This window comes from Procambarus clarkii, chromosome 5 (assembly GCF_040958095.1).
Source record: "Procambarus clarkii isolate CNS0578487 chromosome 5, FALCON_Pclarkii_2.0, whole genome shotgun sequence".
Classification (NCBI taxonomy): Eukaryota; Metazoa; Arthropoda; class Malacostraca; order Decapoda; family Cambaridae; genus Procambarus; species Procambarus clarkii.
This window is the reverse complement of record NC_091154.1, coordinates 45,928,018-45,955,012: the sequence shown is the minus strand read 5'-3', so window position 1 is coordinate 45,955,012 and position 26,995 is coordinate 45,928,018. Positions and strand designations below refer to the sequence as shown.

Genomic DNA, 26,995 nt, shown 5'->3' with positions numbered 1-26,995 from the left:
TGCTAGAGGCAGGTGGTGGTGATGTGCTAGAGGCAGGTGGTGGTGATGTGCTAGAGGCAGGTGGTGGTGATGTGCTAGAGGCAGGTGGTGGTGATGTGCTAGAGGCAGCTGGTGATGATGTGCTAGAGGCAGCTGGTGATGATGTGCTAGAGGCAGGTGGTGGTGATGTGCTAGAGGCAGGTGGTGGTGATGTGCTAGAGGCAGGTGGTGGTGATGTGCTAGAGGCAGGTGGTGGTGATGTGCTAGAGGCAGCTGGTGATGATGTGCTAGAGGCAGGTGGTGATGATGTGCTAGAGGCAGCTGGTGATGATGTGCTAGAGGCAGCTGGTGATGATGTGCTAGAGGCAGGTGGTGATGATGTGCTAGAGGCAGGTGGTGGTGGTGATGTGCTAGAGGCAGGTGGTGGTGATGTGCTAGAGGCAGCTGGTGATGATGTGCTAGAGGCAGCTGGTGATGATGTGCTAGAAGCCGCTAGTGATGATGTGCTAGAGGTCGCTAGTGATGATGTGCTAGAGGTCGCTAGTGATGATGTGCTAGAGGTCGCTAGTGATGATGTGCTAGAGGTCGCTAGTGATGATGTGCTAGAGGTCGCTAGTGATGATGTGCTAGAGGTCGCTTGTGATGATGTGCTAGAGGTCGCTGGTGATGATGTGCTAGAGGTCACTGGTGATGATGTGCTAGAGGCAGGTGGTGATGAATAAACTGTACCAATCACTGCCACTCACACCAATGCAATAATACGGAGATTGATAGCAGTGCTTCACATTCGACAATGTTAAATTATTTAACAGATGACGAGATCATAAACATTGGAATAAATGAAAAGCTCTCTGACCTTCATATAAAGGCTGCATGTGACCTCATCAAACAAAATATGCCAAGCGTAGAAGGCCTTCATGACCCAGTGTTGCAGCGGGATCTCTCCTGGCCAGCTGTATTAGGTGAATTTATTCAAATAATTCAAGTTGATGGTTGTCACTGCGTCACCGTTTCCAACACTGGAGAAACTGGACAAATTAACATATCCGACACCAGGCATAAATTACCATCCAAATCTACTGATATTTTCTTGTGTGCTCTTGCTAAGTGCCAGGATGGGACTCAAGTATGAGTGGGGCGTATGCTGTGGCGTTTGCTGCATCACTTGCAAATGGTGAAGATCCGGTGAACCTTGTATATGATGTGCAGAATATGAGACAACATCTACAAGAGAACTTCAAAGGAAAGTATCTCACCTCATTCCCTGCAGCTCTGACACTGAGAAGAAAACGAATCATCTGGTCATGCTCGATGGAAATGTACTGCATTTGCAGAAAGCCAAATGATTTGAAGCTGATTTTATGCTGTGACTGTTCCAATATTTGGCACCATGAATCATGTGTAGGTGTTACAGAATGTAATGATGATTCGTGGATTTGTTTCTTGTGCGCTAGCAAGTTGTGAATTATTCCCGAAACGCTTTGCGTAATAGTGGCTTTAGGCATTGTATGTACTAGCTCTACCTATAAGTCAACCAATCTTTGTAAAAATTTCTTGTATGTATGTACCTTACCTAAATAAACATTTATTTATTTTATTATTATTTATTTATTATTTATAATTTAAAATATTTAATTAATACATTATTATTGTTATTATAACCTTACCAAATGCTTTGCTGAATCAAATAATGTTATTACTTTCAATGTGTTACAATAGCATAATTAAGTGCTGCAAGTGTCGGGTCTTTTATATAGTCGGTATTTGTTATATTCTGTACTCTTTTTATGTTATTTAAATTTCAAATAGAAATAGTTTTTAAAGTAACTATCTTAATAAATTTGAACCTTATATTATTTAACATCAACAAATTATATTTCGAATGTTAAAACAAATTTAAATCAATTAAAGGATGTATCCTTTAATGTTAAAAAGTGTTAAAACTGAAATAAATATATAACACTGTACGGTACAGGTGTGTTTAATTATGTTTTGCGATTCCTTTGGAAAAGGTATTTGTGCACCAAGTACTACTAGGTCATTATGAGATATGCTAAATGTTGTCAATATACCATCTGAATACGCCTCACTTTGCGTTCATTATTGGACGTCCTAATGATTAAGGTCCCCAAAAGGACTTAATCAGACATCAGTGGATATATATATATATATATATATATATATATATATATATATATATATATATATATATATATATATATATATATATATATATATATGCGAACAAGCCTGAATGGTCCCCAGGACAATATGCAACTGAAAACTCACACCCCAGAAGTGACTCGAACCCATACTCCCAGGAGCAACACAACTGGTATGTACAAGACGCCTTAATCCACTTGACCATCACGACCGGACAAAATGAGGTGATAGCCAAAGCTATTTGAACCACCCCACCGCCGGCACTCGGATGGTAATCTTGGGCATAGCATTTTACCAAATCACCTCATTCTTTGGGGCACACGTGAGGAACACAAATGCGAACAAGCCTGAATGGTCCCCAGGACAATATGCAACTGAAAACTCACACCCCAGAAGTGACTCGAACCCATACTCCCAGGAGCAACGCAACTGGTATGTACAAGACGCCTTAATCCACTTGACCATCACGACCGGACAAAATGAGGTGATAGCCGAAGCTATTTGAACCACCCCACCGCCGGCACTCGGATGGTAATCTTGGGCATAGCATTTTACCAAATCACCTCATTCTTTGGGGCACACGTGAGGAACACAAATGCGAACAAGCCTGAATGGTCCCCAGGACAATATGCAACTGAAAACTCACACCCCAGAAGTGACTCGAACCCATACTCCCAGGAGCAACGCAACTGGTATGTACAAGACGCTTTAATCCACTTGACCATCACGACCGGACAAAATGAGGTGATAGCCGAAGCTATTTGAACAACCCCACCGCCGGCACTCGGATGGTAATCTTGGGCATAGCATTTTACCAAATCACCTCATTCTTTGGGGCACACGTGAGGAACACAAATGCGAACAAGCCTGAATGGTCCCCAGGACAATATGCAACTGAAAACTCACACCCCAGAAGTGACTCGAACCCATACTCCCAGGAGCAACGCAACTGGTATGTACAAGACGCCTTAATCCACTTGACCATCACGACCGGACAAAATGAGGTGATAGCCGAAGCTATTTGAACCACCCCACCGCCGGCACTCGGATGGTAATCTTGGGCATAGCATTTTACCAAATCACCTCATTCTTTGGGGCACACGTGAGGAACACAAATGCGAACAAGCCTGAATGGTCCCCAGGACAATATGCAACTGAAAACTCACACCCCAGAAGTGACTCGAACCCATACTCCCAGGAGCAACGCAACTGGTATGTACAAGACACCTTAATCCACTTGACCATCACGACCGGACAAAATGAGGTGATAGCCGAACCTATTTGAACCACCCCACCGCCGGCACTCGGATGGTAATCTTGGGCATAGCATTTTACCAAATCACCTCATTCTTTGGGGCACACGTGAGGAACACAAATGCGAACAAGCCTGAATGGTCCCCAGGATAATATGCAACTGAAAACTCACACCCCAGAAGTGAGTTTGTCCGGTCGTGATGGTCAAGTGGATTAAGGCGTCTTGTACATACCAGTTGCGTTGCTCCTGGGAGTATGGGTTCGAGTCACTTCTGGGGTGTGAGTTTTCAGTTGCATATTGTCCTGGGGTCCATTCAGGCTTGTTCGCATTTGTGTTCCTCACATGTGCCCCAAAGAATGAGGTGATTTGGTAAAATGCTATGCCCAAGATTACCATCCGAGTGCCGGCGGTGGGGTGGTTCAAATAGCTTCGGCTATCGCCTCATTTTGTCCGGTCCTGATGGTCAAGTGGATTAAGGCGTCTTGTACATACCAGTTGCGTTGCTCCTGGGAGTATGGGTTCGAGTCACTTTTGGGGTGTGAGTTTTCAGTTATATATATATATATATATATATATATATATATATATATATATATATATAATATATATATATATATATATATATATATATATATATGTGTGTGTGTCGTACCTAGTAGCCAGAACGCACTTCTCAGCCTACTATGCAAGGCCCGATTTGCCTAATAAGCCAAGTTTTCATGAAGTAATTGTTCTTCGACTACCTAACCTACCTAACCTAACCTAACTTTTTCGGCTACCTAACCTAACCTAACCTATAAAGATAGGTTAGGTTAGGTTAGGTAGGGTTGGTTAGGTTCGTTTATATATCTACGATGCGAACAAGCCTGAATGGTCCCCAGGACTATATGCGAATGAAAACTCACACCCCAGAAGTGTTATATATCTACGTTAATTTTAACTCAAATAAAACAAAATTGACCTCATACATAATGAAATGGGTAGCTTTATCATTTCATAAGAAAAATATTAGAGAAAATATATTAATTCAGAAAAACTTGGCTTATTAGGCAAATTGGGCCTTGCATAGTAGGCTGAAAAGTGCATTCTGGCTATTAGGTACGACATATATATATATATCTATATATATATATATATATATATATATATATATATATATATATATATATATATATATATATATATATATATATATTTATATATATATATGTCTGTAACACTCCACTATCGCCCATAGGATGGGTATGGGGTGCATAATAAATGAACTAAACTAAACTCTGCCTTTTTTATAACATATACAATTATAAGCTTTATTTGTGAATCTCAATTAATTAAACAATATATCACAGAGCCTGTAGGGTTCGGTGAGATGAGCGAAGAGAGTTAGTTTAGTTCATTTATTATGCACCTCATACCCATCTTGTGGGCGGTAGTGGAAAGGGTTACAGAGGCACATAATGGGCTCAGGGACTGAAGCCCACAATTCATTTAGCTAAACAAGTTACAATCTTGATGAGCTAGTTACAAAATTCAATATAAGTCGTCACATCAACAATGGGTTCGAGATCGACCTCAAGTACAGGTTCTAAATTAATCTACTGACATATGTGGAGAGCTAGTGTCAAAATTTATATGTTGTCCTGCACACCGCCCCCCATCCAGTGGGCAGCGGTGGATAGGTTACAATCACTCGGTTACTACCTACAGTTAGCAAACTGGGGAAATTTGGCTAAAATTTCTGGTAGCAGATCATTCTGAATTAAATATTTACACATCGCTGGAACATTGGTTATAGAATTGTCTCTAAATTAATGTATCTTTTCACACTCCATCACATATTGACGGAGGGTGTGCAAATAATTTTGTTGACACAGTTTACATTTGGTCAGGTCTACATCAGCAGATAATGAGAATTCCCAGAGATACTTGTAACCGAGTGTAAGCCGAGCGAAGAGACATGGGAGATTTTACATAAGTATAGTACATGGTAGTTTAAGTAGCGAACGCAAGTCAACGAATAACAAGTATATATAACAAAACTATTGTCCTATGAAGTCGATTTAACTTCCAAACATATATTTTTTAATAAATGTTAAATGTTTTCTGGCTAGTTATGTTAGATTTTATTAACACTTTCGCCCGCCCGACTAAGGTTAAAAAAAAAGCAGTATGTGCGCGCGGCATTTTTGTTGCTTAAGCGTCAAAACAAAAATGTGTATATTCTTTTTACTCTCCTGACCTTAGTTCTCGAGCTACGTATTTCGTTTTGGTACCAACGTCTTCGCAATAAAATTCTCTAGAAGAACATAAGTAAAAAAGGTCACGAAAGGTATAGGGATACCAGCACCAAATAAAAACCTACGTAGATGACTCGCCATGAGCGCCCAACAGCAACAAAATGTTTTTACTCTTGGGATTGTTATCACCTCCACACTTGTCCTACAGCGTTAATTTTGGTATCATTGGACTCGCAATGAAATTCCCAACACGGTGATTAGAATATAAACGTAGAATAATGGTCGCGGCCCACTCGCAAGAGTGTGGGAAGTGGTGGAACTGTTACTTGGTATCGGTGACGCGATGACACATGTGCGATACGGTGCTTTGAAAGTTTATACTTATTTCACTGTCCTGACATTATTATTCTATATACGTCATTCATTTTTGTGCCAATGTGTTCGCAATAGAATGTTCTATGAGCCCGTAGGTAAAAAAGATCAACAAAGCGTAAGTTAGAATAGCGCCAAATATAAAACAACGCTGGAACATATCAGTGAGCGTCAAACACACACGAAATGTTTTTACTGTTGTTATGTTTGTCAAGTTTATACTTGTTGCACACAGTTATTTTTGGTTGTACATTGATCGGAATAAAATTCCTTAAACAGACATATGCATATAATACATGATATGGGGGAAGCATTACTAGTATAAACGGCTAAAGTCACCCACCTGCAACCCGTTTGGGGCACTCATGCAGACACACGCTACACCCAAAAAAAAATCTATGAAGGTTCGAGTCTACTTACGGCAGTTTATGTGATACAGTGTTCATTCTGGTATCAAAATACTCGTTTCAGTTTGTAGTTCATGCGATTTTCAGAATCAACTGAATCGCTGGAGGTTCAACATTTGAGTCAGAGTCAGAGTCATCTGACAAAACCGTCTCATCAGATGGCAGTGTGCCAGACATCTCGGGTTCTGATTCGGTTGCTGCTTCAGCTTGAGGTGTTGTAGTGAACAAAGGCTGCCTCACACCAGATGGTCCGGGAGTTTGCATGGCGTCAGCATAGGCAGGACCTGTGTCATCATTTATGTCTGGAGCGTGCCATAAGTGTTGAGATACTGTTGCTGTTTGAGGCCAATCTTCCGGATCCCAACGCAATAGGGCCCAAATTGCCACCTCGTGGAACTGTAGCAATGTTAGCTTTTTTTGATCAGTTGTGTTGTATTTGTACAAAACAAAGGCATTATGCAATGCCATTTGCAGGAAATAAACGTAATCTTTTTGGTCCACTTGTGAGTTTTCCTGGTAAAATGGTAATACCATCTGATCGAAATGGTTCACACCTTTCATGAACTTATTGTACCATGCAGCCTAGTGGTGAGAAAGAGAACCTCATGGCGCGCAGTTTGAAACAAACCCAAAGTAAATCGGATTAAAATTGAATTTTATACAAATATTTTTTTGAGGACATCATTTTATGTCCACATTGCGGAAGCGGTTAGGCAAACAGGACTCCAGGTAATGTCTTGATCCGCATAAAGTGTTAAAAATATGTATTCTGCTTGTTAACATTATTATTTAAATTTGTGATAATTTGTGCAGAGAAGTGCGACAACTGGATATGCCAACAAACACTTTCCAAACAACGATATATCTTGGATAAGTCGCTCCACAACATTGACGCTTGGACCGTCGACTTCCTTTGATGCCACTTATTTACTTATTTCATAATGAAATTATATTAGTTTGGAGTAAATATATGTTTTCTCATGTTCTGCATTCAGCACCCACATTATAGTGAGTAAATATACCATATTACTTCATTACTTAAATAATGTTAGGAGGGTTTGAGTAGCTTTGGGTCTTTAGTGGACAGAATCTCCAATAGATGGGGCGAGAGTCGCCTCATCTCTCGCCCGGGCGGGAGTTGAAACTTAATTTAAAATTGATATATCTTTGTCCTCCAACATGATATATTTCATTTGGTGCAATCATAATAATGTTCATATCTGGGTCTTTCTGGAGGCATATAAGATTTTAGGTTTTATTAGCGTATCTTTGTTAATTATACAATATATCGGTAAGTGCGTAGGCGTCTGCACTCCATGACCGAAAAGCTACTGAACGCCACTATAAAAACATATGTATCTTCACTTGAGCTATAAATATGTCTATTGTAATGGATTTAAAATGAAGCTCATATTTCTATCTTGCTTAAGACATATAAAACATTTGTGTTTATTAACGAATTTACGTGAAATAAACATTGATCTGAGAGAGAGTTGCTCTGTCGTTCAGTCTGTACGGGGTCGGAGCTCCGTAATTTTTAAAATACATGTATCTTCATTAGAACTTTAAATATGTCTATGGTAAGGTGTTTAAAGTGAAGCTTACATGTCTGCCTTTCTTGAGACATATAAAACATATATGTTTATGAACGAATTCACGTGAAATAAACATTGTTCTGAGAGAGAGTTGCTCTGTCGATCGATCTGTCCGGAGTTGGAGCTCGGCTATTATAAAAGTACACGTATCTTCGCTTTAAATTTAAATATGCCAATAGTAAGGTATTTAGAATGAAGCTTATATATCTGTCTTTCTTGTGACATATAAAACTCTTACGTTTATTAAGGAATCTGCGTGAAATAGGCATGGTTCTGAGATGAATGCTGCGGTATTCGAGCTCGACGAGCGATGAAAACTGCCACTTTTATACAACTACAAATATCTTCGGTTCTACTTAAAATATTTGTCTGGTAGAGGTTTTACATATAGATCGCGTTTCTGTCTTTCTTCTGACTAATAAATAATTTTGGTTTAATCAGTTATAAAGATGTTTTCAACAATATTCTTTCAGCATTCGTCTTTTCCAACACGGGCGACCCTTTTGAAAACGCGATACTTGGGTTAACCCATCCTATAGTTGGGTCAGTTTCCATTATGGTTCGGAACAGACACACCGCCATAGCAGCATGTACAACACTCCCTAATTGGAAGAAAACCCGTTGGGTTGTTCATCCTGTCACTTGTACCCAGACACAGCTGGGACTTGTTTAACTATCTCAAGTGAATAGCTTATCAAACAAGAAGATTAATATTCATCAACCCTTAAAATCTTACATTATCTTGTGGGTGCAAAATAAGGGAATCTTTTAAGAACAGTATCTATATTTGACAAATAGTGTTTTCCTAACTCAAACAATGTGGAGTTTATTATTCTACACATATTTCTAATGACTCTTAGATATCCACACTCTCAGGTAGTGGTCAAGGTGGTGTCCATCACTTTCACCACAGATTCTGCAACTCCGCTGATCAACTGTTGTTTCCGTTCTGAATCTCCATGGGTATTTACATCCAAGTCAGATTCTCGCTATTACTGATTCTCTCCCGTGTCGTCCTCTTCGTCCATAACGATTGGGATTGCCACCTGCAACCATATTGTACCATCGTACAGATTCACTAGTTTTTGCTTCTGTCCTCCTTTCCTCAGTTACCTTGTCACGGTGATGTTGCCTGATGATACCTCTAATATGTAGAAAAGACTTGGGTATGAAGTATTCAATATGGTCTCCTTCAGCAGCCAGCACATCTGCTCGTTCATTCCCACATATTCCAACGTGGGAGGGGATCTACAGAAACTTGATGACTCTTCCCTGATAGGTAAGTACTCTCATAGCTCTCTTAATTTCAGTGGCTATTGCAAGATTTTCTGCCCGATTTTTACTTCGGCTTTGTAGTGCTGCTTTTGAATCGGTGTAAATCACTACACCATTAGTGTTTCGTTTAAGGAACCTTAATACCATAACAATGGCAGTTAGCTCTGCTTGTGTTGATGAGGCATAGTCCTCAATACGCACTTTTTCTTCATTTCTGCGTTGGAAAGCATTATCCTTAATTACAGTGCTGCACCAGCCCTGCCATTGACAGGATTAGATGACCTGTCAGTGTAGATTTGAACTAGTTCATCTCCGGCTTCTTTATAAATTTCCTCAAGATACTTGTGCCTCATTTCTTGTGGTATCATGTTGGATTATTTTGTTGCCATTTCATTGATGATAATCCTGCATGAGTCATCCTCCCAGGGAGGTAACTTCTCTACAGGCAGGAGCTCACGGGCTTGTTCAAGCAGGTGAAGTTCTTCGAGGTAGCTGACTGACCTGTGATGTCTTATTTTGCTTCTGTGTCCACCTGTAAGTAACACAGAACTCAGTTTTTTCTTAGCAATATCATTGTAATGGGGATCTCTGGCTATCCTAATTGCAAGCTTAGCATTCAGTTCCTTAATTCTGCTTTTAACACTGTGGAGGGACGACAACTCTCATAGATTAGATGTTTTGGCAGTTCTTGGAACTCCATGAATGATTGTCATGGCTTCATTTTGAATGCTTTCAAGCCTTTTCATATCGCTTTGGGAGTAGGTGCACAAAACTGGCATGGCATAGTCTATGAGGAAGCTCACATAGGCTGTGTACATCATTTTAAGGACGGCAATAGAGGCTCCATATCTATTCCATGCCATAGCTTTCAGTGCCCTGAGTCAACTTTTGTATGTTCCTATGAGTTGATTGAGCGCCTCTTTCTTTCACTTGTTAGAGCTGACAGTGACGCCAAGGTACAGATAGTGGTCAACCCATTCAAGTGTTACACCATTAATTTGCAGTTCTTCATTTTCTCTCCTTTTGTGATGAGAGTATGCTTTTGTCTTGTTTGTGGAAAGGGTGAAATCGAGCTCAATACATTTCCTTCTGAGGAGTTCAATGGTCTGTTTAATTTTTCCCAAGGTGGGAGCTAGTATTAGATCATCATCTGCATGGCCTGGAAGGAACACAACAAGTCGTTATTCATATTGCTATTCATGCTGTCACGTGTACCCAGGCACAGCTTTGTAATTTTGGGGCCTCATGGTTGACTTAACAGTGCTCGAGGGGTCGTAGTCCCAATGACCCGGGTTCGATTCCCGGCGGAGGCAAAAACAAATGGGCAGAGTTTCCTTTGCCCTGATGCACCAGTTCACTTGGCAGTAAATAGGTACCTGGTAGTTAGATGGCTGCTACGAGCTGCTTCCTGGGGATGTGAGAGTGTGTTAATAGTGGAAAAAAAAGGAAAAACAGATTGGTTTGAAAGGTGGGGTCCAAGAGCTAATACACAGTGGCCCTTCTGTTTATGAATTTAATCCGTTCCCAAAATGAGACGGTTCGTAAACTAAAAATTCGTAACCCGAAACAAATTTTCCAATAAGAAATAATGTAAATTGAATTAATCTGCTCCACACTCCCAAAAATATTAACTTCAAAAGACATACCATACCTAATTCATTCAAATATTTAGTTCTATAGTGCAGTGGTACCTCAGCTTACGAATGCCCCACTTTACAAACTTTTTGGGTTATGAGCCCAATTTCTTTGTAAAATTCTAATCGGGTTACGAACTTTGCCTCGGGAAACGAAGTTTGTTGATACTCGTATGGCTGATCTAGCACGTGGTGGCACAGCGATCGCGCCTCAGTTTACCAGTGCCTCCCACCTAGTGACTATCGCACCTGAATTCTTTATAATGAATTTAATTTTTTGGGATTTTTGGCTATTTGAACATTAAAATTGTTATTATATATCTCGCCATGGGTCCCAAGAAAGCCAGTGGTAAGTTCAAGTCAAGAAAACACATGTGAGAACAACCATAGAGGAAAAACAAGAAATCATTCGTAAACATGAAAATGGTACAGTGGAACCTCTATTAACGAGTTTAATCCGTTCTGGCACCGAGCTCATTACCTGGAAAACTCGTCTTAAGAAACAAATTTCCCCATTTAAAATAAAGGAAATAAATTTAATCCATTCCACTCCCAAAAACATCCATACTTGTATGGTATATTTTAATGTAAATATAATACTGCACATGTAATTATAAATGTATTGTTGTAGTGTTTTAATGTTTACTTTACCTTATGAAGAGTAGTTGCTGGCTTGAGGGAGACGATGGAGAGGTGGAAAGGAGGAGAGGGGTTATGGTGTGGAAGGAGAATCCACCTCTGAGTCAGGTGGACTCTCTCTTCTTGGGAATTTCACCCAAATTTCATTTCAAATGTCACACAAGGCTGCGTTAGACCAGCACCAAATAAAAAACTACGTCGATTAAACTCGTCGTGTCAACAATATAATGGTCTTACCACGAAGATACAATACAATGCCGTTCTCCCAAATAGGCTAGGTGGCTATTAGACAAAACGGAAATTTCATGGCAAACCTGTATACAATCCCCAAGTTGATCGGATAAGAATTGGATTTTATAGAAATATTTGCTCAAATGACGCTTGAGTGCGGTGTTTGGGTGCATTCAAGAGAAAAAAGTGTGTCACGTTCAAGCGACATATACCTGCGAAAGTGATAACACTTTCACAAAGTGTTATCACAAAGTGATAAATTAATTAAACATTTTCACACACCGGGTTGTCACTACTTTATCAGAGCAGCTTTTCCAAGAATGCGTTCACCTTTTCAAACATTCCCAACACTTCCCTGATCTCAGTGGAAGAGGCAGCATCCTCCCTTACCTCCTCATTCCCTTACTAATGGTGTAAATTGTTGATGAGGACCTGCCATACTCCCTTGTGAGATCAATCACACAGACACCACACTCATGCTTTGCTATAATTTCCTTCTTCAAATCCACAGTAATTGTATCTTCCTCTTGACAACACTATCTTTAGCAAGCAGCTTCTTTGGAGACATCGTGTGTTACAAATTGTAGTCGCAAAACCACTAAAAACCCAAAGGAAAGCGCAAATAAATCCAGAGGGATGCTTGTCGTGTGCGATACAACAACAACACTGGCGTCGGAGGCGTCCGAGAATTTGCGAGAACCCGCGAAATGCTAGGAAGCACCATGTGGTTTTGCTCGTTAATAGAGGCGAGCTCGTCACTAGAGGCAAATTTGCTGCGAGTGGCTTGCTCATTACTGGAAAAACTCGTTAATAGAGCCGCTCGTTAATCGAGGTTCCACTGTACATGGGTTGATGGCTGCTACGGTTGATAACTGCTTGATAACTGATAAGGTTGATAACTGCTGGGTTGTTGAACTAGCTAGGCAGTGCAACAAATCTGTCAATGATATGTACTGTAATCTCTCTTCATACCCACATCCTCTTCCAGAATTTCACCTCCCCATCCCTCTACCTCCCCCATCCTTTCCAAACCCTTTGGACATCAAATCCAAATGTACTGTAATTGCTAAGAAAAAGGACATTATGAGTGCTAAAATGGCAAAAGGCATATCTTCAATCACGAAACAAAGAACACAACACTTGAGGAGGTTGAAAAGTTATTAATTCACCCAGAGCAAGTTGTAGCAGCTTGTTGTGTTAACCTTTTTAATGACAATGTGATGTCTCGCTTCAGATAAGTGTTACAACGTAGGGAAAAACAAGTGTCACTAGACAAGTTTTTAGTGAGAAAAACAAGCAGTGAGCCACAAGCAGGTCCTAGTGGTATGTAGGCAAAATGTGTCAGAGTATACCCCCCCAGAGAAGTCATCACTGCCGGATGTTATAATAGAAGGGGACTCCCCTTCCAAACACCTTTCCTCCTCCCCCCCTCCTCACTGTCTTCCGTACGCCAACAAGAGTCATCAATAAGGGTAAGCAATAACTTGTACATACTTTAGTACTAAAGATTTGGGTGAATTAGGTATAAAATTTACCTTGAAGGTAATTTTTTGGGGAGTGTGGAACAGATTAATTCAATTTACATTATATCTTATCCGAAAATTTGCTTCAGTTTACGAATTTTCGGCTTACGAACCATCTTTGGGAACGGATTAAATTCGTAAGCTGAGGTACCACTGTATGTACATACTAGTGATAGCATTCACTAGTATGTACTAGTGAATGTACTAGTATGTACGAGTGAATGTACATTCACTAGTCTGCCTTCGTTCTTGCCCCTTGTGTCCCTTGTGTTTTGAGTATTTTCTGGTGGTACCCCTGCTTGGTCCCCGTGAGTGTACATGTCCCGGGGGTTCAGCTCTTAGAAAGTTGTTTGGTAGCTTTGGGTTCCGGTTAGCAGTACCCTGCCTGGGATTACCTGAGCGCGAGTCCTCTTATAGTAAACGCTCAGGACCCTGGGAAACCCCTGGGGGCGCGCAGGTCCGATGGATGTGACCCCAGAGTCCCCCCCTCGCTTCCAGCGAGTTTGAGGGTTGCTCTCACCCTTTGTCTCTGGGTGACTGTTTTGCCTCCGTCTGCTGCCTGTGGGGTCGGTGACACCTTCGACCCGGAGTCCTGCGAGTTTGGTTGCTCGTTGTGGCTCGGTTACCCAGTTGTGCTGACAAAGCGGGTGCGGGCGGCAGGGGCGTTGCACTTGAGCCTTGGTGGTGGCAACGTTCTCGTGGTTTCCTCCCCGGGAGCCCCGGGGCTGCCCCGTAGTAGTTCGTTTTGGGACTTGGGGGTGTTGGTTGCTTCGGTTCCATCCACGCCACCTTGTCTTTCCCCTGGATCACCCTTCCTGCCTGCATCCGGTTCCTTACCGTCTGTAGGTTCGGGGCGGGGTTTTGATGGTGTTGAGACTCGGGCAGTCTCGGGGAATTCCCCTTCCGGGGTAGTGATAGGGGCATTTGAGCCTGTTCCTCCAGCCGTGTTGTATGAGTCTGCCAGTGGGCTCCCTTCCTTAGTGTTTTCACGGCTGCCCCGGTTTTCTGGTACGGCCGGGGCTTTGGGGGAACGGCTCGGCCCCGGGGCCTGTCGTGTAGGTTCCCGGGGCTGGGGAGGGGCTGACTTGGGGGGCCTTGGCCCCGTTGGACCCCGTGGGGGTTTTTATCCCCCTCTTGGCGGGGCTTGTGGTTATGCGGAGTGGGGTCTTTCCTCCCCACTCGCCGTACGTGCTGTTGGGCGTCGGCCCCTCCCCGGGCTCGGTTCCTTGGCCTTTGAGTCGGTTGGTTCCGTCCTGTGGGTGGATGTTTTCTCCCACCCTTTTTTGGGACGGTGTTTTCGTCATGTTTCCCCGTTCGATGGGGTTCTACGTGACTTATGATCTCGGGTGCGCCTGCGCCTTTGTGTGCCTTCGGGACTAGTGTTGGCTTCTGTGTTCTCGAGGGTTCGGGAAGGTTTTTCGCTACTTCCCGCATTATTGGAACGTCTGTTGGCTCCTCATCCTTGTCGCCGTTTTGGGCTACTTGTGGCCCGGTTGGGCTACTTGTGAGCCGGTTGGGCTACTTGTCGCTCTGTTGGGCTACTTGTCGCCCTGTTGGGCTACTTGTCGCCCTGTTGGGCTACTTGTCGCCCTGTTGGGCTCCTTGTCGCCCGGTTGGGTTCCTTTTTGGGCTCTTTGTTTCTTTGGCCGGTTTTATTGTTCCTGCTTCCTCTTTTGGCTACTTTTCTAGTGCAGTAGTCCTGGTTGGCGCCTTCCCACAGAGGGTTGTGCGGTTCGGCCAGCGTGTCATGTGCATGCGCTGTGGAGTTTGTTTTGGTCTGGGCGGTGTTTCAGTGCTGGTGTTTTGCGCCCTTTTTGCTACGGTGCTTCGCCTCTCGTTCTTCTCCCTGGCTGCGGTATGTGCCCCTTCGCTCCGGGGGTGTCCTGGTTCCCAGTTGTGGGGAGGACGCCGCGGTTTTCCCTGTGTCATGGGTGTGGGCCGCCTCCTTCGCCTCTCCCTGCTCTCCTGCGGGTCCGGCAGGGTCCGGCTCTGGCGTCTTCACCTGGCGGTGCTCCCAGGTTCTTCTGGGCACGGTTGAGTCATGTCAAGTTGGTGAGTTTCTGCGGTTTGGCGTCTTTTGGCCGTGCGCTGGATGCGGTGTTTATATACCTGTCTTTATTTAGGTATATTTTTGTGCGACTGAGACCGTTCGCACACCAGTGACTGTCCCTTTTTCAACCCTTCCTGTCCCCCTCATGTGCATGTCCAACCCATGCTGTAGTCATTCAGGGGACCCACCTTTTTTCATGTTGTGAGGTGTGGGGGTTGTAGGGTTGGTTCTGTACTCACCTGGTAAGGCTCCTGGCTGTGCTTGCAGGGTTGAGCTCTGGCTCTTGGGTCCCGCCTATTTGATAGAACTTGTGGGATAGTACCAGTGGAGTGCAGTGGTGCTATTGGCACAATTGGGGAACACTGTATTACCATCAGTGGTCTGTGCTTGTTACACGACCTACTTGCGAGCATAAGCCTTCTTGCTTGTTCGTCCGTGGACTTCCAGGGCACACTAGCCTGTTTTCGTATAGCAGTTCCGGCCCATCCTGGTTGTGGGGGTATGTGGGCCGGCGGGCCGCTCCTAGCAGCTGCCTGGTGGGCCACCCTCTGGCCGGTCTAGCCTGGCCTTGGGTCGGGCTAGAGGTGTAAAAGAGCTCCCAGTACCCCATCCAGCAGGTATCGAGCGGGGTTTTCTCCGCCGTCGGTCGCCTGGTGCAGGTTTCTGGGCCTGCTGGGTTTTGTCGTGTCTCCGTTGGCCCTGTCTGGGGTCTGCCTGCTCTGTTTCTCTGCCTTTGCAGAAGGGAGTTGCTATTTACATGTTGCATGTTGTGGTGGTGCCTGTTGCTGCTGCTGCACGTGTGCATTGGTACCGTGTTTCACGGTGGCGTGTCCTTGTTCCTGTGTCCGGTTGTGGTGTGGCACTTTGCTGCTGTTTTGTGCCTGGGGATTGAGTGGGGGTTTTCTGTCCCTGCCTGATTGTCTACCCTTGGTTGTTTTCCTTTTTTTTTTGTGCTTCTGCTCTTTCTTCCTGCCTCCTCTGCAGCTGGGGTGTTTTGCATGTGTTCTTGGGTGTTTTTCAGCCTGTGTCCTGTGATGTGCTTCTTTGTCTCGGTCTATTGCATTTGTTCGTACCCCTTGGTTTGGGTACTGTTCTGGCGGCGACCCTTCCGCCTTCTTTGGTTTCCTAGCTTGCCCTGCCGTTTTTTTTTTTTTTTTTGGTCTTGCGATGTCTTGCGTCAGACCCGTCGTTTCTGAACTCCTGGCGGGCTTGCATGCTTTGGGGAGTTTTTCTGTTGGGCAGACGTTCGATCTCCTTGTGCCGCCTGGGTTTCGGTGGTCGCGCCCGAGATCTTCCCGCGGCTCCACCTTTTCCTGGGCTCGGAGGGGCCTTGTCGGGGCTGCTTATGTTCTGCTTCACGGTCTCGCCTCCGGTTGGTGGTCGGGTGGCTTCGTGGTAGGTGTCCCACCTGCGTGCTTCTCTTGGCGGCAGTATGGGGTATTTTGGCGGTCCTTCCTTTTCCTGTCCCTTCTTAGGTGGTTACTCTTGTTAGCTTGGTTTACTCTCAGCATGGTTTTCTGGTGGGGGTTGGGGGCCGTCGTCTTGCCACATACTGTCGCCTCTTTTCGTGTGGCGCTTGCGGAGCCGCTTCAGCTTGCTTTCGGTCTTGGTGTTGCTTCTGCACCGTTAGTAGGCTGTCTTGTGCGTTGTTTCACCTCTGGCCTGTTCGTGCGTCGCTTGCACCATCCTGGTCTCTGGTCAGCGTGCTCTGTCTTCTCCCCGGTTGGTAGTGCCCCTTCGGTTCCGGTGTTTTTTTTTTTTTTTTCGTCGGCTCTTTCCTTTTGGCCTTTACCTCTGGGGGTCGAGTCGTTGAGTTTTCTTGCTCCTTCAGATTTAGCGTTTTGGTTGTTCGGTGGCAGCAGTCTCCATCTTTTCTGGCACGGGGTGGGGCTGTTGCATTCTGGAGGGGTCCAGGGTTTGTTGGTGCTTTGTTGGTCGGGCCGGGGGGGTGTCGTGTTTTGTGTTCAGTGGCGGCCCTCCGCTGTTGTTTGCGTGCCACGGCGTTTGGGTCCGGAGCGCGTTTTGCGTTGATCCGGTTCTGTTCTTCCCGGTTCGCGGGTGATGGTGTCCCGGGTGGTCAGCCGTGTTCTTGCGGCTAAGCTGCCTGTGTTCTTCCCTCATGCCTGTGGCGTTCGTAGCTTCACTGCTCTCGCTGCCGTCTGGGCGACGTGGCCTTGTGGTCTTTCGGGCATGGATTTTTGGTGTTCGTGCGGGGGCCTTGCTGCTCGTTGTTCTCGTGTTGTTCCCGTGACTTTTCGGGGCTGTGGCGCCTTGGGTTGGAATTTGCTGCCGGTTGTCTCGCTTCCATGGGGGGTGCGTGGTGTTCGCCTCCCGGTTCTGTCCCTTTAACCTTCCTCTGTGGGTAATTAGCTCCGGGGAGCTGACGGGGCTCCCCCCAGAAAACCAGCGTTGAATGTAATGAAACGCCATTTTCTGGGTGAGACCCGGAGGCTCCCCGGCAACCCTCCCTCCCTCCCTCCGGTCGGCGGTTTTTCGTGTGTTTTGACATCCAGCCTCAGAACTGATGGGTGGATAGCCGGCGTGGGAGGTCTGGGGCTCCCCCTTCCCCCTCCCCCCTTCCCCCTCCCGGGGAGGGGGGAGCTGCGCAGACAGCGGCGCGGTGACGTATGACGTTATACTAGTTTACTTGTTTTCTGTTGAAGAGTTCTAATCACTAGTTTGGCTTTAGGTAGCAATTTTCACCAGAATAGGGGTTTGTTTTGGAATGCTTGCCTTTCTGGATGCTTGACCCGGTCGATGGCAGACATAGAATGCTTCCTACCACACGGGGGTTTCTATAGGCCATTGCTCCCCTTGCCTCTCTGAGGGGGCCAGGTTCTGGCCGTGGTCTCCGGTAGGCCCTAGAACTCCATACACATGACTGATGCCAAAGTCTGACATTAGCAAATCAGCCAGTAAAGCTCCGGGGAGCCTCCGGGTCTCACCCAGAAAATGGCGTTTCATTACATTCAACGCTGGTTTTTTCATGTTCTTCATTCAGCACCAACATAATAGTGGGTAAATTTACCACATTTCTTCATTATTTACATAATGCTATGAGGCTTTGGGTAACATTGGGTGGCTTTGAGTAATTCTATGGACCACACAGGAGACATTCCAGATTCATCTTCCTTTGTAAGTTGAATGTTTTGATAAAAGCTCATCACAACATTTTCTCTTGACTTCACTTTTTATTGAACCTCTAAACAACATATTTCCAACATTTCCTGACTCACTAGTAGCAGGATGCAAAAAATATGAAAAGATATAAAATGATGAAAGGGGAAGGGTTTTGTAGCTTGGTAGCTGGCCACCAAACTACATAGGCTGGGTGGGTGTCTACTACATGGGTGAAGGTGTCTGGGGTCAGACTCCCATGCAAATCAATGGAGGGAGAGATTTATGAAGAGAAAGAGCCAAGCCATTATAACTATATAGCACCTAGAAGGGGTCAGATAAGGATTTGGGATGGGACAGGGAGGAAGGAATGGTGCCCAACCACTTGGACAGTCGGGGATTGAACGCCAACCTGCATGAAGTGAGACCGTTGCTTTACTGTCCAGCCCAAGTGGTTGGGAACAAATAGATGAAATAAACAAATGATTGAGGTCTGACAGGCAGGGAGGATCAGGTATGGATCAGTGAGCCTAGAGAGTATTGATTCCTTTATAAATAACTTACAGCCTCACGAGCACTATGTTTACACTGATGGATTTGTTCAAATGTCAACAGGTCACACTGCTGCAGCCTGCAGAATATACAAAGACAACAGATGTACACAGACCACTAGTGTGATACTGAATAACTGGATTGGCTTCACACAAAGAATTAACATCATTGCAACTTTCCACTAAAGCACTGAAAAACAGTGGAGGAGTAACTTTCTGTGATTCAAAGTCAACTCTTCAAGCACTTCAAAATCCAACATGCAAAGCAGGTATGTACTAAAAATTTTGTAATATCCATTATAACTTTACAACTTACACAGAGCAACAGTTTGAGTCTCATTTGTATGGATACTGTCTAATGGAGGTGTTGTCCAGCATGACAACATGGACTAGGCAGCTAAAACTATGTGTGGTAAGCTTGAAATTTAGTTAGATCTAGGCAAACAGAGATTGAAAAAACCATGGTATATTAGGAAATTATATATGGCAGAAGAGCAGTCGCTGACACTCCATGGCCAGAAAGCAGACTTTCAAAGTTATGGTATATTTAGAAATGAGAATTATATGTACGGATAACATGAGCATCCATTAGACAATGTGGCATTGTAATTGCCAGACTGGACGGATGAATGGATGGTTGGATGGTGGAGGGGGACTGGATGGATGGATGGTGGAAGGGGGACTGCATGGATGGATGGATGGTGGAGGGGGACTGGATGAATGGATGGTGGAGGGGGACTGGATGAATGGATGGTGGAGCGGGACTGGATGGATGGATGGTGGAGGGGGACTGGATGGATGGATGGTGGAGGGGGACTGGATGAATGGATGGTGGAGCGGGACTGGATGGATGGATGGTGGAGGGGGACTGGATGGATGGATGGTGGAAGGGGGACTGCATGGATGGATGGATGGATGGATGGATGGTGGAGGGGGACTGGATGAATGGATGGTGGAGGGGGACTGGATGAATGGATGGTGGAGGGGGACTGGATGAATGGATGGTGGAGCGGGACTGGATGGATGGATGGTGGAGGGGGACTGGATGGATGGATGGTGGAGCGGGGCTGGATGGATGGATGGTGGAGGGGGACTGGATGGATGGATGGTGGAGCGGGACTGGATGGATGGATGGTGGAGGGGGACTGGATGGATGGATGGTGGAGAGGCGGGTGGCAAAGTGGGTGGATAGGCATGCAGCAGTGGTCAGGCAGGAGTCAGTGTGTGCAGGCGGGCAATAGTGAGAAGGTTGGCAGAGCTGGTCACCCTCCTCACTACCTCCATCCCTCCATCCTGCACCCTCTCCACTACCTCCATCCCTCCATCCTGCACCCTCTCCGCTACCTCCATCCCCCCATCCCGCACCCTCTCCGCTACCTCCATCCCCCCATCCTGCACCCTCTCCACTACCTCCATCCCCCATCCTGCACCCTCTCCACTACCTCCATCTCCCCCATCCCACACCCTCCCCGCTACCTCCTTCCTTCCCATCCCGCACCCTTCCTGCTACCTCTATCCCCCCATCTTGCTACCTCCATCCCCCCATCCTGCTACCTCCATCTCCCCATCCCGCTACCTCCATCCTCCCATCCCGCTACCTCCATCCTCCCATCCTGCCACCTCCATCCTCCCACCTTCATCCTCCCAACCTGCCACCTCCATCCCCTCATCCTGCTACCTCCATCCCCCATCCTGCTACCTCCGTCCCCCCATCCTGCTACCTCCGTCCCCCCATCCTGCTACCTCCGTCCCCCCATCCTGCTACCTCTGTCCCCCCATCCTGCTACCTTCATCCCCCATCCTGCTACCTCCGTCCCCCCATCCTGCTACCTCTGTCCCCCCATCCTGCTACCTTCATCCCCCCATCCTGCTACCTCCGTCCCCCCATCTTGCTGCCTCCGTCCCCCCATCTTGCTACCTCCGTCCCCCCATCCTGCTACCTCTGTCCCCCCATCCTGCTACCTCCGTCCCCCCATCCTGCTACCTCTGTCCCCCCATCCTGCTACCTCCGTCCCCCCATCCTGCTACCTCCGTCCCCCCATCCTGCTACCTCCGTCCCCCCATCCTGCTACCTCCGTCCCCCTATCCTGCTACCTCCGTCCCCCCATCCTGCTACCTCCGTCCCCCCATCCTGCTACCTCTGTCCCCCCATCCTGCTACCTCCGTCCCCCCATCCTGCTACCTCCGTCCCCCTATCCTGCTACCTCCGTCCCCCCATCCTGCTACCTCCGTCCCCCCATCCTGCTACCTCCGTCCCCCCATCCTGCTACCTCCGTCCCCCCATCCTGCTACCTCCGTCCCCCCATCCTGCTACCTCCGTCCCCCCATCCAGCCACCTTCATACCCCTATCCCGCTACCTCCATCCCCCCATCCCGCCACCTTCATACCCCTATCCCGCTACCTCCATCCCCCCATCCCGCCACCTTCATACCCCTATCCCGCTACCTCCATGCCCCATCCTGCTACCTCCGTCCCCCCATCCTGCTACCTCCATCCCGCCACCTTCATACCCCTATCCCGCTACCTCCATCCCCCCATTCCGCTACCTCTATCCCCCATCCTGCTACCTTCATATCCTCATCCTGCACCTTGCCACTGTCCACCATTAAACCAGGGTGAATGGTGGTCAGCATGTTCACGTTTGTCTTTCCACTACACTGAAAGTATTGCACCACATTTTCTTCCCTCGCAATCGCCTACTTGCATAGCAGTGTCAAACACAGGCATTTTCCTTCGTTTTGGCCTTACTGTGCCACACACTCCAGTTTTATTATCAAGCAAGAATTTGGTTAGTAAGGGAATGGTATAATAGTTATCTGTGTACAATATGTGGCTCTTGTTCAGATATGGTGCTAAAAGTGCCTTCACTACAGTACCTGAGAAGCCATGTTGGTCATTAGCAGAAATGTCTACATTTGTAGTGGAATACAGTATCATGTGTAACACCATTCCTGATTCACAGTCACAGAGCACAAAGAAATTCAATCCAAATCGGTGGCATTTTGAGGGAATATACTGCTTGAAGGCAGCACGTCCTTTGAAAAGCACAAGGGATTCATCAATAACCAGCTTCTGAGCTGGTACGTAGTAATCTTGGAACTTTCCAATCAGGTCATTTATCACGTGCCTCACCCTCCAAAGCCTATCATCCTGTTTCTCTTCTGCATTATTTGCAAAATGAAGGCACCGTAGGATCAACAGAAATCTGTCTGTCATATATTTACCAAACAATGGTGTTGGAACAGCGTTGTCTTTGCTCCAATAATCTGATATTACATATTTCACACAATGTTTCATCAGCATACAAATTGTGAAAAACACATACAGTTCACCTACAGTTGTCTCTTTCCAACGCTGTAGTCGTGAAAATTCTGATAGTTTCTCACCTTCAATGAGATCAGTTGCAAGTCTGTTCGTTTCGTGAACAATGTGTTCCATGAGCGGCTCATCGAAATATGCAATAAAGAAGTCCATTTCACTCATTTCGTCACCAGTATCAGGGAAAAGATCTGTAATTCCCACATCTCTATTGTCAAATTCGGGAATTTGTGGAACAAAATCTTCCCCATCACTCCACACAAATAAACCTGCTGTCTTCCAAGAGCCATTAGCTGCACCACAGCGAGGAATCCGGGGACCAGGAGCTGAAACAGGTCTAGCAACAGTAGGGGCAGGAAGGGTCGATGAGGGAAAAGTATTGGAACATGAGGGGATTTGTTCCTCATTGTCGCTATATTGTTCCATGCGGCGGCGCTTAGCTGGGCAGGCAGCTGATGCGGCGAAACTTGTACTGGCACTAGCAGTCAGGGCAAAACTATTCTCTGATTCTAGATCACTAAAACCTGAGAATGATTCACCTGTTTCAGACTCGTCGAGCATATCATAAACTTGCAATGGAACACATGAACTATGTGCTTGGGCACGAAGTGGTGTTGAGTAGTAGCGGGTAACTCTCATGGCATCCTCACCCTCATGGCACCAACATGTTCACCCTCACTATCCGTGGTTTCTATTTCTTCAGGCTGTGTATAATCCTCCTCTATATCAGATTCGTCAACATCCTTGAACAATTCATTGGCTATTTCATCTTCAGTCAAAAATGGCGCGGTGCGCTGAGCGAGGTCGGACGCGGGTCGTGATGCGCTCGCCATGGTGTCTGGCCACTAACTAAGGCCTGGGAAACAAAGGAGGCCTGCTCTAGATTTTTTTCTAGATGGCGTCTGTTTACAATCGCCCCTGGCGACGGTACGGGTGACCCCTTTACACCGCGGGACATTTGAATTGTGCCTGGCACCCTTTGGCGTATATATACGCCATGCGCACGGTGGGACATGTTACTCGTGGCGTATATATACACCATGCACAGTTTAAGGGCTAAGAACTGCCAGTTGGATAGCCGGTGCAGAGGGTCTGGGGCTTCCCCTTCCCCCTCCCGAGGAGTGTGGGGGGGTTGCGCAGATGGCTGCGCGGTGACGTCATTCTAGTTTGCTGTTTTTGTTTGGGGTGTTCTGTCCACTTGTTCGGCTTTCGTTAGCAATCTTTTCACCAGAATTGGGGTTTGTTTTGGGGCACCTACCTCTATGGGTGCCTGTCCTGGTCGATGGCAGACATAGAATGCTCTCAACCATAGGGGGTTTCTATAGGCCATTGCTCCTCATGCCTCTCTGAGAGGGCCATGTTCTGGTTCGTAGTCCTCGGTAGGCAAAAACTCCATGCACCTTGACTGATACCAGAAAGTTATACATATCCATTCAGCCTGGATAGCTCCGGGAAGCCTCCGAGATTCGCCCAGAAAATGGCGTTTCATTACAGTCAACGCTGGTTTTTTGGGAGTGTGAAACGGATTAATTCAATTTACATCATTTCTTATTGGAAAATTTGTATTGGTTTGCGAATTTTCGGTTTACAACCGGTCTCTGAGAACGGATTAAATTTGTAAACGAAGGTACCACTATATATGAAGAAAAACAAAAAGTCACAATTAGAGAAGAGGTTTTCAAGCTGGAAGAATGTAACAAGTGGGGATCCCACTAATTTTAATATATAATTCATACTTCATTGTGTCGAAAGACAGGAAGCCTGAATGCATTCATACACATTAGGCTTATATCCCTCCCTCAAGGTCGACTTACTGACCCCACCCAGGATACAACCCCACAACAAGTTGACTAACTCCTAGGTACCTACTTACTGCTAGGTGAACAGAGGCATTAGGTGAAAGGAAATGTGCCCAACCATTTCTTTCCCACCCAGGATTGGGACCCTTAACCCTTCAATTGCGCATCACATCATATGATGCTTTGACCGACTTCCAGTAAATTGCGCATCGCATCATGTGATGCTTTGGAGTACTACGCAAGATTTAAACGGCCCACGAATACACAGGGTTCACCACACCTTCATCAGGGCTCTTCTAAACAGACGCCATTTAAAAAAAAAATCGTGGGCCAAACTCCCGGGTGTTAGGGGCCTTAGTATTGAGTCAGCTACCAAGCCTGATGCACTCAGCATGAACTCACAGCATTGCTGTTCAGCTTGTGACCACAGCATCGCCTAAAAAGTCATAATATACTTGTTCATGCTATTATGTAGCAATGATATTATTACAGAAGACCCCTGACTGATAAAACTGACCAGGGTTCTGATAATAGCAGGATTGTGGTGATATTTGGCGCTGTGCACCATGGAGGGAGGAGTAATGCTGTACTCACCTAATTGTACTCACCTAATTGTGCTTGCGGGGGTTGAGCTTTGGCTCTTTGGTCCCGCCTCTCAACTGTCAATCAACTGGTGTACAGATTCCTGAGCCTACTGGGCTCTATCATATCACCCTCCCTCCCACCACTGTGGGAGGGAGGGTGGTGGCGTTGTCTTCTGAGTGTGTGTGTGGCCACCTTTTATTGACTGCACTCACCATACCATCTTAGTGGTTCGCTATGGTGAACACAAATGTAGATACTTATATATATAACGTGTGTATAGAGGGTATAAACAGCAAGAGGAGTAGGTTGGGAGCCGCCATTTTGGTGAGGGAGGAGCGTCGTCTGCAGGCCTTACCATGTTGTTTATTGATGACCACGATGGTCTTTGGGCACCATACCAGTTTATTTGTACAAGTATGGTGAATAAAACAGGTAGATATTTATATATAATGTGTGTATATAGCGTAATAACACCACAAACAGTATTGTTGTAGGAGAAATATTAGTGTGTTTGGCCTTGAGGGCGGCAGCCATCAGCTGACTGTGTGAGGTCCTACGTCTTTGTGCCTTTACTCACCATCCAAGCTTAGATGTACAGTTATGGTGAACAAAACATGTAAATACTTATATATAACGTCTGTATATAAAAGCAAAAACAGTATGGTGGGTGGAGAATGGTGGCAAGTCAAGTCAAGTGAGGTGAGAGAGGGAGGGAGTGGCAGCCAGTGGCAGCCAGTCACTGCCTGCCACTGCCACTGCCACTCAGCATACCAACTTAGTGGTTCGTTATGGTGAACACAAATGTAGATACTTATATATAGTGTCTGTATATAGTGAATAAAAGCAAAAACAGTATGGTGGGAGGAGAATGTGGGCGAGTGAGGTGTTGAGGGAGGGCGTGAGTGGCTGGCTGGTACACGGCGGTCACTCCTCGTTACTTTTTGACTCATAATACCAACTTAGTGGTTCGTTATGGTGAACAAAACATGCAGATACTTATGTATAACCTGTGTATATAGTGTAATAACCGACAAAGTATTTGTTCACTGTTTGATGAACATAATTGAATCAACAATATGCACACCATATTTTTGAGTACAGCGATGATTCACTCATTTTATTATATAAATATATCACACTACACACTATTGAATAATATTACAGCAAAAAACTACAAAAAATCAATCGGAGACATTGAAATAATTAGGTAATTATCTCTTTGTGGTAACTCCGGCCTGACATCTGGCTATCAACAGACCGCCTGGGACGCACGCTAAGTCAGCGCCTGTTTTTTGCCAGAATTCCCCGCCCTATAGCGGGCAATATATGCCACTTACGATTTTTTGTATTATTTTTCCCGTGATCAGTGAACACAAATTAACAGGTTAGGAAGAAAAAATAATTTTTTTTTTTTTTGTATGCGCCTGTGGGTGTCAAATGGTATATAGCTATGCACCATTTAAGGGTTAAGCATATTAATATTTATTTATTTATTTATTTATTTATGCATATACAAGAATGTACATAAGGAATGTGAGGATACAAATATGGTAATTACAGTCTTGTAAAGCCACTTGCACGCGCAGCGTTTCGGGCAGGTCCTTAATCTAAGAAAATTTTAAGGAGGTAAATACTTGCAAAATTTATAGACAAAAAAATGATAACAGATTACATGGAATGAAAAAAAAAAAAAGATGAGAGAAAATTATAGGTACAGTATATTAAAGCACATAGGTAGCTATGATTGATTGCAATGACAGCTTAAAATGGTAGTTGACAACAAATTGGTAGGCACAATACAGCAGAAACAATATAAGATTGATTGCAATGACAGCTTGAATGGTAGTTGACAAAAATTGGTAGTCACAATACAGCATATGGCTTGCACATAAAAGAAGACAGCAATGAACACAATGATAAGGTTGTTTGATATTACATAAAAAATAGGAGATTGGGTACCACTAGGTACAGAGCAAATTTAAAGCTCAGTGTAGGAAACTAAATAGATGAAGTTAGGTACTTTTTGGTTTTGCTTTTAAATAAGGCAAGAGTTTTACAGTTTTTCAATTCACTAGGGAGTGAGTTCCATAGACTAGGTCCCTTAATTTGCATAGAGTGTTAACACAGATTAAGTTTGACCCTGGGGATATCAAAGAGATATTTATTTCTGGTGTGGTGATAATGGGTCCTATTACATCTGTCCAGGGAGAGTTTCAGAGCATGGTTTGCATTTAAGAACAGGGTTTTGTAAATGTAGTTGACAC

General features: G+C 45.3%; 1 long non-coding RNA gene across 1 annotated transcript in view; it reads left to right on the top strand.

Annotated features, from left to right (window-relative positions):
• The window catches only part of LOC123763807 (uncharacterized), a 53,508-nt gene that overhangs the window by 6,603 nt on the left and 19,910 nt on the right, over positions 1-26,995 (top strand). Inside the window, exon 2 of the long non-coding RNA XR_011222275.1 lies at positions 19,093-19,297. This is a non-coding gene — a long non-coding RNA (uncharacterized lncRNA). The remainder of the gene's footprint in view (positions 1-19,092; positions 19,298-26,995) is intronic.